This window comes from Ailuropoda melanoleuca, chromosome 1, assembly GCF_002007445.2.
Source record: "Ailuropoda melanoleuca isolate Jingjing chromosome 1, ASM200744v2, whole genome shotgun sequence".
Lineage (NCBI taxonomy): Eukaryota > Metazoa > Chordata > Mammalia > Carnivora > Ursidae > Ailuropoda > Ailuropoda melanoleuca.
This window is the reverse complement of record NC_048218.1, coordinates 176,678,249-176,691,133: the sequence shown is the minus strand read 5'-3', so window position 1 is coordinate 176,691,133 and position 12,885 is coordinate 176,678,249. Positions and strand designations below refer to the sequence as shown.

The 12,885-nt window shown below is 35.2% G+C and overlaps 1 protein-coding gene across 1 annotated transcript in view; it reads left to right on the top strand.

Moving 5' to 3' along the window:
- The window catches only part of BMT2 (base methyltransferase of 25S rRNA 2 homolog), a 93,003-nt gene that overhangs the window by 36,650 nt on the left and 43,468 nt on the right, over positions 1 to 12,885 (top strand). The gene's annotated exons all lie outside the window — the stretch shown is intronic.

Sequence of the window (12,885 nt, the reverse complement as noted above, 5' to 3'; positions counted from 1 at the left end):
AACGTTCCTAAGTCTCCTTTTCTTTATAAAAAATAAAGTAATACTGTATAGGCTTATAGCTATTTAAAAAAAAAAATGGGAAGAACTATGTGTAAAAACCCCAAAGCTCTTGTGTTTTCGGGTAATCACCCAAAGTACTAGATGTTGAGAATGAAAGTAGTGAGGATTATATAGATTCAAAATATAATTTGGGGGGCACCTGGGTGGCAAAGCGGTTAAGCGTCTGCCTTCGGCCCAGGGCGTGATCCCGGCGTTATGGGATCGAGCCCCACATCAGGCTCCTCTGCTATGAGCCTCCTTCTTCCTGTCCTACTCCCCCTGCTTGTGTTGCCTCTCTCGCTGGCTGTCTCTGTCAAATAAATAAATAAAATCTTTAAAATATATATATATATAATTTGGATAACGGTTCAATTGGCAAATCATCATGACAATACCATGATGTAGAATTCTGTAACCTGATTGTATATAAAGGAAAATGATGACTACAAAATGTTTTCTACCAAAAGAAATTGTGCCTGGAGAGATTTTTTAAGTAAACGTGCTTCCTTAGTAAAACATATAGCATTCATGGGGCACCTGGGTGGCTCACTCGGTTAAGTGTCTGCCTTTGGCTCAGGTCATGATCCCAGGGTCTTGGGATCAAGCCCCACTTCGGGCTCCCTGCTCAGCCAGGACCCTGCTTCTCTATCTCCCTCTGCCACTTCCCCTGCTTGTGCTCTCCTGCTCTGTCAAATAAATAAATAAATAAAATCTTTAAAAAAAACCAAAAGGCAAAACATACAGCATTCAAAAAATATTTCTGTTAACCTAAGTTTATAAGATTCTTAATGTAGTTCTGTGTATTGTGTTCTCAACTATTAAACATTTAGCAACATCTATAAACCAGGTTATTATTTTAATAACTAGAATTGAATCTAATTTGATCTAGTAAAAATATATAAAGCTAAGGAGACTTATATGGGAAATTGTAGAAGGATAATTTAGGAAACGGAGTCTTCATTTTTTGTTTTAACTAGAGATTACTATTTTCCAATTACTTACCTAAAACCCTTACTGAAACAAGTATCAATGAATGTTAGTCATTTTGTGGGAGTGTTTGAGGCATGTGCTATCATTATGTACTATTATCTTATGAGTCTTAATGGTAATTTGGTGGTTATTAACAATCAACTTCTTCCATATACTTCTCCTTATCATTGCAATGTTGTCTTTAAAAAATGTCTTCATCTTAATTCATGTGCTGTAAGAATGTGTCCTTTTATTAGTCCATTACTGTGCCTTCCTAATAGCAATACATTCCCTTTCTCTGCCTGCCTCTTAGATGCTGGTCCTGGGGGCTCTCTACTCTTCACACTTACCATATCCTCCCATGACAGCTTAATTTACTCCCATAGCTTTGGTTAACACATGTATGCCAGTGATTCCAAATCTGTATCTCCAGTTCAGATCTCTTATCTGATTAGACATCTCTGTGCCTGTGAGATATCATGACTGAGCTGGTTTTCTCCCCTTTCCTGCTCTGTGAACCACCCACATCTGTTCCTCTTATAATTTTCCCTGTTTCATTAAATGTTGTCTGTATGCCCAAGCCAGAAACTTCAAGATTTATTCTTAACTCTTCCCCTATCTAGCTTCCCACATCTAGTTAGTCACCAAGTCTTAACTATAAGTTCTAAGTTCTCAGTATCGCTTCAGTCTATCTCCTGTCTGTACTCTGTTTCTTACAAGGGCTAGTGCATAGTCTCCTGCTTCCAGTTTTTCTCGGATCAGTTCTCCACAGTACAACTTGAGAACTTTTTCTGAAACACAAATCTGATAATACCAACCCTCTCACTTAAATTTTTTCAGTGATTTCCCTTTTCCCTTGAGACAAACTCCAAACTGCTAACATAACATAAAAAATCCTCCATGATTGACTTTTGTCTCCCTTATTTCTCAGTTTTTCTTTTTAACTATACAACTCAATAATACTGCCCTCCCTTTTATTCATGTAGAGTTCTAGCTCCTGCCTCGTTTATTCCTTCTGCCTAGAACATTCTCTCTCAACCTGTCACCTGAAAATTTGCTGTTTATCCTTACACATCGTCTTAAACATTCACCTTTTCAGGAAGAACTTCCTCTACTCCTGGACTTACTTGGTATCATTAACAAGGCCACATTCTCCTCTATCACAGCAGATGTCAGAGTGTGGTCTGTGGATCTCTAGGAGTCTCTGAGGCCCTTTGGGAAGAGCTGTGAATTCCAAATATTTCCATGTTAAGATATTTACCTTTTTTACTGTCTGGTCATCTTACTGATAGTTCAAAAGCAATGGTGGATAAAATTGCTAGGATCTTAGCACAAATTAAAGCAGTGGCACCAAAATATGTTAATAGTCATTGTATTCTTTACCATGCACTCAAAATTTTCAGAAAAGCCCAGTTTCACTTAAGAATGTCATTGATGAAGCAGTGAAAGATAAAAATTTTATTAAATTGAACTCCTGAGCAGTCGTCTTTTTAACATGCCATATGATGTGAAGTAAACAAAAAATGCTTCTGCTACATACTAAAATAAAGCCATGATGTCGTGATGATTATCCACCTGTTTCTATTTAGCCAAACTTCAGAAATTTGCAAAAAGGGGAAAAAAGGGAAAATGACTCCTCACTACATTTTTTATTTTGGAAAATGGGTTTTTTTTTAATGTATATATGATTTTATTGTTGATATTTTTATGAGTAAATTTAAAAATTCTCAACTATAATTTTTTTTAAGATTTATTTATTTGAGAGAGCGCGAGCATGCACCCGCGCTTGTGAGTGGGGGGAGGGGTAGAGGGAGAGAATCTTCAAGCAGACTCCCTGCTGAGCTTGGAGCCCATTATGGAGCAAAGTCTCATGACCCATGGGATCATGACCTTAGCTGAAACCAAGAGTTGGGAGCTCAACCAACTGAGCCAGCCGGGCCCCCTTAGCTACAATTCCCTATACAGTGAACATCAATAAATACAACCCACATAAACAACAGTTCTTTGGGGTCTTCAGTGATTTTTTAGAGTACAAAGGGATTCTGAGACTAAAGTTTGAAAACCCCTGCTCTAACACATTGTATTTCCCTGATTCTGTTCATGGTTTGTCTTTTGTTAAGATAACATCCACATTGCTTTTTGGGTAGCTCAGCTCCTAGCATAGTGTCAGCACATATTAGGGCCCCAATAAGTACTCATTAAATTAATGAATTCAACAAGCATATGTTGATTATTACCTTGCATATTGTTGAAAATATGAGTCTGAAGGTAAGAAAGGAATTCAAAAATCAGAAAATAGATACAGAAGTCTCATCTGCATTTGGGGATCTTTTTGATTGGTGGAATGACATGATACTATCTGGATATACAGAATATCACCAGAGTCAGTCTGGAGAAAGATGATAAAAAGAGGAGAGAGAGAAAAGCATTAATTATGGAACTTGAGGGAATGCTCACATATAACAAGAATGAAAAGGAAGCTACATAAACGTAAGAGTTCAGAAGGATGATCATCAGGATATAGATTAAGAGGATCGTTCATTGGAAGTTATGATGATACTGTTAAGTGTGAAAGTGAGCAGAAAGGTTAAGATAGGATAATGTCCTGAGGGAAATTCAGATCAGTTCTACCCAAGTGACTACAACACACATTTTATGTTATACATTTTAGTCTATAGAGTAAATTTTTTATTATCTTGAATCCCTAAAATAAGAATTTAGCTGAATTTATTTTTAACGCAAATACAACAACAGTAACAAAATTAGGGAATGGAAAAGAAAGTAGCACTTGGCGAAAGCCAGGAAGAGATGGGGGGTGTGTGTGTGTGTGTGTGTGTGTGTGTGTGTGTGTGTATACACACACAAATATGTATAGAGTTGGGTGGATTGAAGAATAAATCATATTTTTAGTGCTACAACTTTCATCATCACCTCCTTACTCTTAGGAGGATCACTTTCTTAATAAAAAAATCTCCTATTTAGTGCTTATCCAAAAGACATACTTTACCTAAAAGCTCTGCTCTTATTTCCCATCATTTGTCTCTCTGGTCCATAGTTTTTTTCTTTAATTTTTTTAAATTACTGATTATACTCAGAGAATGGATTTTTCCTTTAGTTCATGCTATCCTGCCTAGTTAATTGGGATAACTCGGTTTCCTGATATTAAACCTCAGAAAACATTGACTAATTTTATATGGGGTATTGGAGAGTGATGCTATACTTATGTTTTGCCATTTTTTTCTTAAATCACTTGCATTTTTGATAAATGTAACTCATTCCTCATCACAGCATTTTGATATGAAAATGTCAAAATATCGCTGTGGTAACTGTCATGATTAAGGATGGTCCTATGCAGATTTTTACTAGTAATGCCATACCTATAATTCCTATTTTCAGAGATTTTAGATAAATCTGGATATTATTTCATGTTAGAGTATACTGAATATAGTTATTAAAAGGGAAAGGACAAATTTAACCTGGTGAAATGCTTAACCATCAATTTGTACTATAATTTTTATTTTGTTACACTGCCTACAAATAGGGTGACCAAGTGCCCTGGTTTGTCTTGTACAAGTGCTGCTTTATGCTTGTTAATAGTGTTTCCTTTTATTTTCAGAAGTGTCCAAGTTTGGGCTATAAACTATATGGTGATCCTCCCTATACAACAAGGAACCAATACTGTAATCATAGCTTAGTTAGAAATATACAGTAAAGAAGACATATGGTGTGATGAGCAATGGGTGTTATATGAAACTGATAAAGTACTGAACACTACATCTGAAAATAATGATGTACTACAAGTGGGCTAATTGAATTTAAAAATAAAAAAAGAAATATGCAGTAAGAAGGAATAGATTTAGAGAGCAGACAAGAGAGATAAGTAAACAGACATCATGACTTAGCTGATGACTTCCCTTCTCCCAAGTAGTAAGAACTGGCTTAGAAGAGCAAGCAAACAGAAAAGGTAGAGACTAATGGAATTGAAAACAGATATTCAGTCTGAAAATCTGTAATTAAAAGGCAGAAATACTGTTGACCAGTAGAGTGAGGCGTCACGTGGCCTCAGCAATCAGAACACCTGGGCAGGTATATTTTCAGTCATTCAGAAAAGTATTTGCTGAATGCTACTGTATTTCTAGCTCTCTGTGCTAGGTAATGTGGAAAACAGAAAAAAAGAATTGTAAGATTTTTTTAAAACAGCATAATACTAAGACATGTAAAAATACTAAGTGGCTTAGTTAACATTTAATTCCTCAATTGTGTATTTCTGTATTTGTTACTCTTGGTTGCTTAATAGTAAATGCAGTAGTTTGCAGGTGTAAGGTATTCCTAGAGCAAAGCCATTATTTTCCATGTTTTGCTTTTAAGTATTAAAATATTCAGTAGTCAGGGGCGCCTGGGTGGCACAGCGGTTAAGCGTCTGCCTTCGGCTCAGGGCGTGATCCCGGCGTTATGGGATCGCCCCACATCAGGCTCCTCTGCTATGAGCCTGCTTCTTCCTCTCCCACTCCCCCCTGCTTGTGTTCCCTCTCTCGTTGGCTGTCTCTCTCTCTGTCAAATAAATAAATAAAATCTTAAAAAAAAAAATTCAGTAGTCTAATGGACTTGTTTGCATCTTAATTTAAACAAAGTTCTGAGTGTAGGAAAAAAGATCTGTGCTTTTGAGAATCATTATGCCTTGTTTTATAATTTATCCATCTAGGAGTGTTACTCAAAAATAGTTTTGATACGTGCAAATCATATTACAGTAGCAAAGAAAAAGATGTGGAACAGATTAATTTTACTTAGACTCTAGTGTACTAAGTGGCATTATGCCTTTAGACCTATAACCTCTTTGCGTACATGTAATTCTTTTTCATACATGAAGAATTCCTGAAAAATGTTTAAAAGAGTCAAATGAATTCATATAAAAGATGGATAGTTATAAAAGATCTTTTATTCCCATTCCCTTAAAAAGTAAAATTCTTAATTATACCTCATGCTTTAAACAGAATTAGTGACAATATATTTCCAATATGCTATACCTGTTCTTTAATAACTATAAAATCAAGTAAACAATTTAATTTTAGCTTCTCAATTGTAAATCCAGTGGGCATAAAATTGAGAGATTAAAAATTCACTGCATGAGCAGGCTTAATGAATTTTATCTTTGTCTCAGTTGTGGTAAGACTGATAACTCAGTTCCTTGTCATGTCACTGGCATTTTAATTTTCCTGTCATTTGCATGAAATACTGGACAGTGCAATAAATTGTGTTTAATTGACAATGTCATATGTAGGGGAAAAACATGAACCCCAGTTTTTAAATACCTTCATCTGGTGTTATTTAACAGTCTCCCTACCTTGCTTACAATCTCATTCTGTTTTGAGAAAGTATAATTGTAACATTGTTTGAAAGCCATGGTTTGGAGGGCGGGTGGAAGTATGGATAAATTTGAAAGAAGGGAATTTTCAAACTCTTGAGATCTAGTACTCATGTCTGGACAGGATCTACTGTTTAAGACCTGGAGGAAAGAATAAGGTTAGTGTCCTTGGCTTTCTAAACCTTCTACTATGAAGTTTATGGGGAAGCTGCTATTTAAAGAGATACAGTTGGAGCTGAAACTCATAATCAGCATAAGAGCCTTCTTCTTGAGTTTCCTTCCCTGACCTCTTCTGTTTCACCAGGCAGCAGCTGTTGTAGCCACAGGCGGCTGACCATTGGATCTCATTCCTTTCCTTCTCTGTCTCCATTCTCTGTGCTTCACTTGACCAGAGGAGACTAACCTACCTTTGGATCTACCAAAGTCAGAGCTGGCTTCTTTAGATTAGCAAGTGTTGCACAGAATTCTGAAATGGTTTCCCTGCACCAAATTTAATAACACATTATATACTAAGTTTATTCTCATAATACTGACAGTAGCCAAATTCATCATATTAGGTAACTGTACATGGAGGCGGAAATGAATACTTCATTCCTCAAATCATATTATTTCTGATTTTTTTGAAGTGGTATTCTTCATGTAGTACTATATATTTTTATTCTATTGAGTATATTTCTCATTCTTCAGTTTAACTGTCACAGGAAGACGTGAGAATAATTCATAATACATTTTAATTATATCACAGTTACTAAATTATATTCTGGCTCTGTAAATTTAAGGATAATAACTTTGGCTTGTTATCACTGTATCATTGACACCCATGGAATACCTGGCACATAAATACATAGTATATGTTTGAATAAATAAAAAATATAAAAACTGTTGAATAATATAGAATGTTGGAGGGTAATTGCTTTATTTCTGGAGAATGTTTTAAAATTAAGAGCATGGCCTCAAGAACTTAAGAGATAAAATGTAAACTTCAGGTGGAAGCCTTCTTTGAAATATGTTAGCTGTCAAAGAACCTTGGATTCTTTCCCACCTTCATTTTCCAAAGAAGTAGTATTTAGATTTAAAAGAAATATTGTTACATACATTAATTTTTATCTAAAGCAGCAGTGATTGATTGAGGTCATAGCACAAAATTTTGAGCTATAAATGTAAGTATAGTCAGGTGTTTCAGAATGACATTATCTACCTAATTCAGTCTCTAAACTTTTAGGCAATGTTTATTTGCTTTAAGAACCATTTAAGAGGAAAAGCCTATTTCTCTCAAGGTCTCTGTACTATTATGGATTAACTGTAAGTTGAATACATATTCTCAAAGGGAGAAAGAATTTTGAAAACCTGGGAAAGTCTGTAGTCTGACAGAATTCACAGTATTCAAGTAAATTAATCCATTCTATCATAAAGTCACAAGAGAGCCTGTGTCTGGAGGCCAGGTTTTCTTAAGGCCTGAATAGTAGTTGAGAACTTAAGAAAGAACACTAAAAGCATTAAGTTGTTTACTTAGTTACTGGCCCAAGGGGCATCATAAGCTTCCTCACCACTGTAATTTTACAAGCCATTGTACTAGTGTATAAAACTCCATGGACACAGATACTGCAGCTGTTTTATTCTCTGCTATAATTCTGGGGCCTAGCACAGTAGCCTTACATATAAAGGAACCTAGTAAAGGAGTGAATGAATGAATTCTGTATTAAAGGGCTGCAGAATTAATTTTAAGCAAAATTCTCAAATAGTATCAATCTCATGATTAACATAACTCTGACTTTAGAACATAGAGATGAGTTAGTTGAAATGGGTAATAATGTTAGAAATGGAGAACTAATAGTACAGTTGACCCTTGAACAACATGAGTTTAAACTGTACCGGTCCACTTACATGCAGATTTTTTTAATAAATATAGTACTATAAATGTATGTGCTCTTTCTTACGAATTTCTTATATTTTCTTTTCTAGAGCTTACTTTATTGTAAGAATACAGTATATAATACATATACAAAATACATGTTTATTAACTATGTTATCAATAAGGCTTCTGGTCAACAGTAGGCTATTAGTTTGGATTTTGGGGGAATCCAAAGTTGTATGTGGATTTTCAGCTTGCAGGGGGTTGACAACATGTTACTCTGGGGTCAACAGTACTCTGTTTTGTTTCCATTGTTTTCATCCCTAGAATATTTTTTCAGTTCTGTACATTGAGTAAGATAATGTTGGTCTAAAGTATTTTAGAGTAGTATGGATCCGTAAATGCATCAGATAATAGGTGATCCCAAGAAGAAAAAGAATTAAAGTTTTAAAAAGGGGATGAAGGGGCGCTTTCTATCTTCAGAATACATTGATAATCTAATACCTCTGTACCACTTGACTTCTTACCCTTGTTAATATAAGATAGTATATCCAGTTTGAGCCAACTTGTATTTAAACATCTTGAATAAAGATGAGATCAGTTCAAGTAATTGCTAGGGAACTAAGGCCTCATAACACAACAGTGAAGAGGAAGAAATAAAAAGGGAAGGGGAGAATTTTTCAAAGCATAACAGATTAGAGACTTTAAATAAGACAGAAGAAGGGTCAAATGTATAATAACAAAATGTGAAAGAGAAAAGACCAAGTAAAAAGCAGCAAATGATTCCAGAAACATAGGCATATTTATCATAGGGACAGTCTTATACATCTATAAAAATTATTAATGATTATGATGAATGACCCTATTGTCAAGAAAAGATGGTGTTCACCAAGTCATTTTTAAGAAGACATGTAAGTCTGTTAACAACTCCTAAAAGATTTCCATTACAGGGGGACCTGGGTAGCTCAGCAAGTTAAGCATCCGACTCTTGATTTTGGCTTAGGTCATGATCTCAGGGTTGTGAGATCAAGCCCTGCGTTGGGCTCCATGCTCAGCAGGGAGTCTGCTTGATATTTTCTTCTTCTCCCTCTATCGTTCTCCCCGTTCCACATGCTCACATGTGCATGTTCTCTAAAATCAATAAATCTCTCTAAAAAAAAAAAAAAAAAGATTTCCATTACATAAAAAATACATTCTCACTCAAGCACTAGATCCTTGCCCTTAAAGAATCACAAATTGTGAGTTGTTAAAAAGTACTGAAGTGATGGATAAAGATATAGTGTGTATATATATACAATGGAATATTATGCAACCATCAAAAAAATGAAATCTTGCCATTTCAACAACGTGGATGGAACTCTAGAGGGTATTATGCTAAGCAAAATAAATCAATCAGAGAAACAATTATCATACGATCTCACTGATATGCAGAATATAAGAAACAAGACAGAGGATAGTAGGGGAAGAGAGGACAAAATGGAACAAGACGAAATCAGAGAGGGAGACAAACCATAAGAAACTCTTAATCATGGGAAGCAAACAGGGTTGCTGAAGGGGAGGGGGGTGAAGGATGGGGTAACTGGGTGATGGACATTGGGGAGGGTATGTGTTGAATGAGCACTGGGTATTAGATAAGACTGATGAATCACAGACCTGTACCCCTGAAACAAATAATACATTATATGTTAATTAATTGAATTTAAACAAAAAATTAGAGAAAAAGTACTGAAGTGTAGGTTGTCAATAAGTTCGTCATAATTAATAAGATGAAATAGTTTGAACAGTATTTACAAATACCTTCTTAATTAAAATAGCTTCCCTGTGATATTAACCGGTATCTTAAGATGCAATCACTTAGGACAGGGTCATTATTGAATATAAATCTCATGTCAGTTAACATTATAATTCTGAATTTTTCCAACTTTTGCCATATCTGATATAGTCATTTTTGCTTTTTTTTTTTTTCTTTACTAGGAATAGAAATCTCAGATCTGTTGGGATTTTTTTTTTCTGTAATTTCCTGGTATTTGCATTTTTCCATCATCTTCCATAATCCTGAGTTTCTTTGCCAGGAGTCTGAATAAGCTACTCTTTCATGAGGCTTATTTTAAAATTAGTAATTCAGTCTATTCACTCACCTGGGACCAAGGAAACTCAGGATATTGTGCTTTGCTGCTAGAGAACAAATAGTAGTGCTGTGTCAATGCCATTCCTCCATGTTTTGGAACTCCTCTTCATTCCTCAAGTAACCCTACACAACAATGGAAAGCTTGATCACTAAACAGAGACTCTGTGGGCTGTGTATTAGAGTTCTCCAAAGGAACAGTCTGTGTGAATATGTATATAGAGAGAGACAGAGACAATTTATTTTGAAGAATTGGCTCCCATGATCGTGGGGGCTAGCAAGTCCAAATCTACAGGGTAGTCAGGAGCCTGGAGACCCAGGCAAGAGGTGATATATCTCGAGTCTATAGGCAATCTAGAGGCAGAATATCCTCTTTCTCAGATAACCTCAGTCTTTTCCTATAAAGGCCTACAATTTACATGATAGAGGGTAATTTGCTTTACTTAGTCTGCCAATTTAAATGTTAATCTCATCTTTAAAAATACCTTGACAGTGACATCTAGACTGGCATTTGACCGAGTACCTGGTTACCCAGTTACTGTCGCCTAGTCAAGATAACACATAAAAATAACCATCACGGAATGTCAGTGTCAATTTGTGTACCAGTAAAGGTTAATTTCTTATTATAGAAATAAAAATCACAGATAAATAGAAGTTCTGATGTTGGTTTCCTATACTGACAGATGATTTTTATATTTTCTCTACTTTTAGGAACACTGTAGTGGGTGTCCTTTACAAATAGCCTTAATTAAGAAAATACTTATGAATATTTCATTAAGTATATGAACTTTCAGAAGTAAATCTCTGACATACGATAAAGTCTCATTAATTTGAAATTCACGATTACTAATATCTCATGAAAAATTTATCTTTGCTGTAACTGGGATTTTTAAATAAATGTAATAAGTATTACAGTTGGGATATTTAAACATTTAGGAATGGAAACTTCAGACTTTAAGAAAAGTCATTATAGACATTTAAAAAACATTCTTTAATGATTTCACCATCTCAAAATTACTATTACCTCTCATTTGCATGTACGTTTTTACATTGGTGCTCTCAACGTATATATGTACATGTTTATATATATATATATATCTATGTGTGTTCTATTTTCACTGGCTAGGTAAACATAAGTGTCTGTTGTGGTCCTTGTAATTAATAGTTGTATTTTAATTCATCACATTCATGTTTGATATCTTTTGTCATGTTGTCCTTAAAATTTATAGTGATAATAGTGCAAGTTAAAGATATGACTATTTCCGTGTTCTTGTTAAATATTTCCATTTTGTTTTACAAAAAGTTATAAAATGTTGCTACAAGTAATATTCAGGCTGCGCACTATAAAACACATCACATCCCAGGAGGGAGTCATTCACATTGTTGGCATATACACTAAATTAAGTGAGAGTGGGTGGTGGTGTTACCTCCTGCCTTAGCTTGGAGCAGCAAAAGAGAACACCATCATTCATAAAATAGTACCCACATACATAACATTGCCTGTTTTATCCCATCCATACCAGGCATCCCAGGGGCTACTGCTCTCTCCTGCTTGCTGTCTGGAGGCCCCATGTTTGCTCACCTACTACTCTGACAAGCTCATCTCACTGAAGGTGCCATAGAGGTTATAATAGGTCACTAGGAGTGTCACGGTGTGGGGTGTGTTTGCACATATTTGCACAGCTTGGTGGTTTCTCTTGGGCTCTGGAAAGCCTCTTTGGGCAGAGCCAGGCAGAACTGTTGCATTCAATTACTGCACTTAATTTGTACAGTAATATACTATTTTCATATTTTTTTATTTGAAGGAAGGTTACCTCTTCTGTAAATCACAAAGACACCATATAGACCAGCACAGCTCAGGAATTTTATCATTTCCATTGTTATTAGTGTGACGGTCATATATATAAACTTCACTTTGACCTCAGTAAGTACAAAATATTTTTATAATTTTTGCAGTGTGCAGCTTTAGATGTATATTTGTTTTTTTGATTGCTAGTATGGGTTAATATTACTGGCTTTTAGTTACTTTTAGCCTTTCCCTCATCCTTTTATACATCATTTCCCATTTACATCTGAATATACCTACTCATAAGAACTTCACTGATGAGTAGTGGCCATTGTTACATGCTTATGATGATCACCATGATGGCACAAAGGAAAGTTGACAGCAAGAGCAGGAATCTTGGCATTCCTGTGAAAGCATGACTGAGATATTTTCACTTATTTATACCCCTCTCTGATCTCTGTATATGGAGCTTCTGGGTTACCTGTTCAGTTTTTTCAGATGTTTTGCTTAGATTCTCCATGCCATTCTCTTGAAAATTCTGTTTTCCTATCTCCAATCTCAAAAGTTTCCCAGAGAAGTTCTGTAAAATAGGTAATAATTGAAAAGGGAGTTTGTCAGCAAAATAAATTTGGGAAAACATTGAACTAAAAAAAATTAGTTTATTATAGAGTTATGATATAGTTCAGTGCCTATAACTCTTTAAAAGGAGAATATATCTCCTATGCTCACTAATAAAAGGTGCATTTTATAAG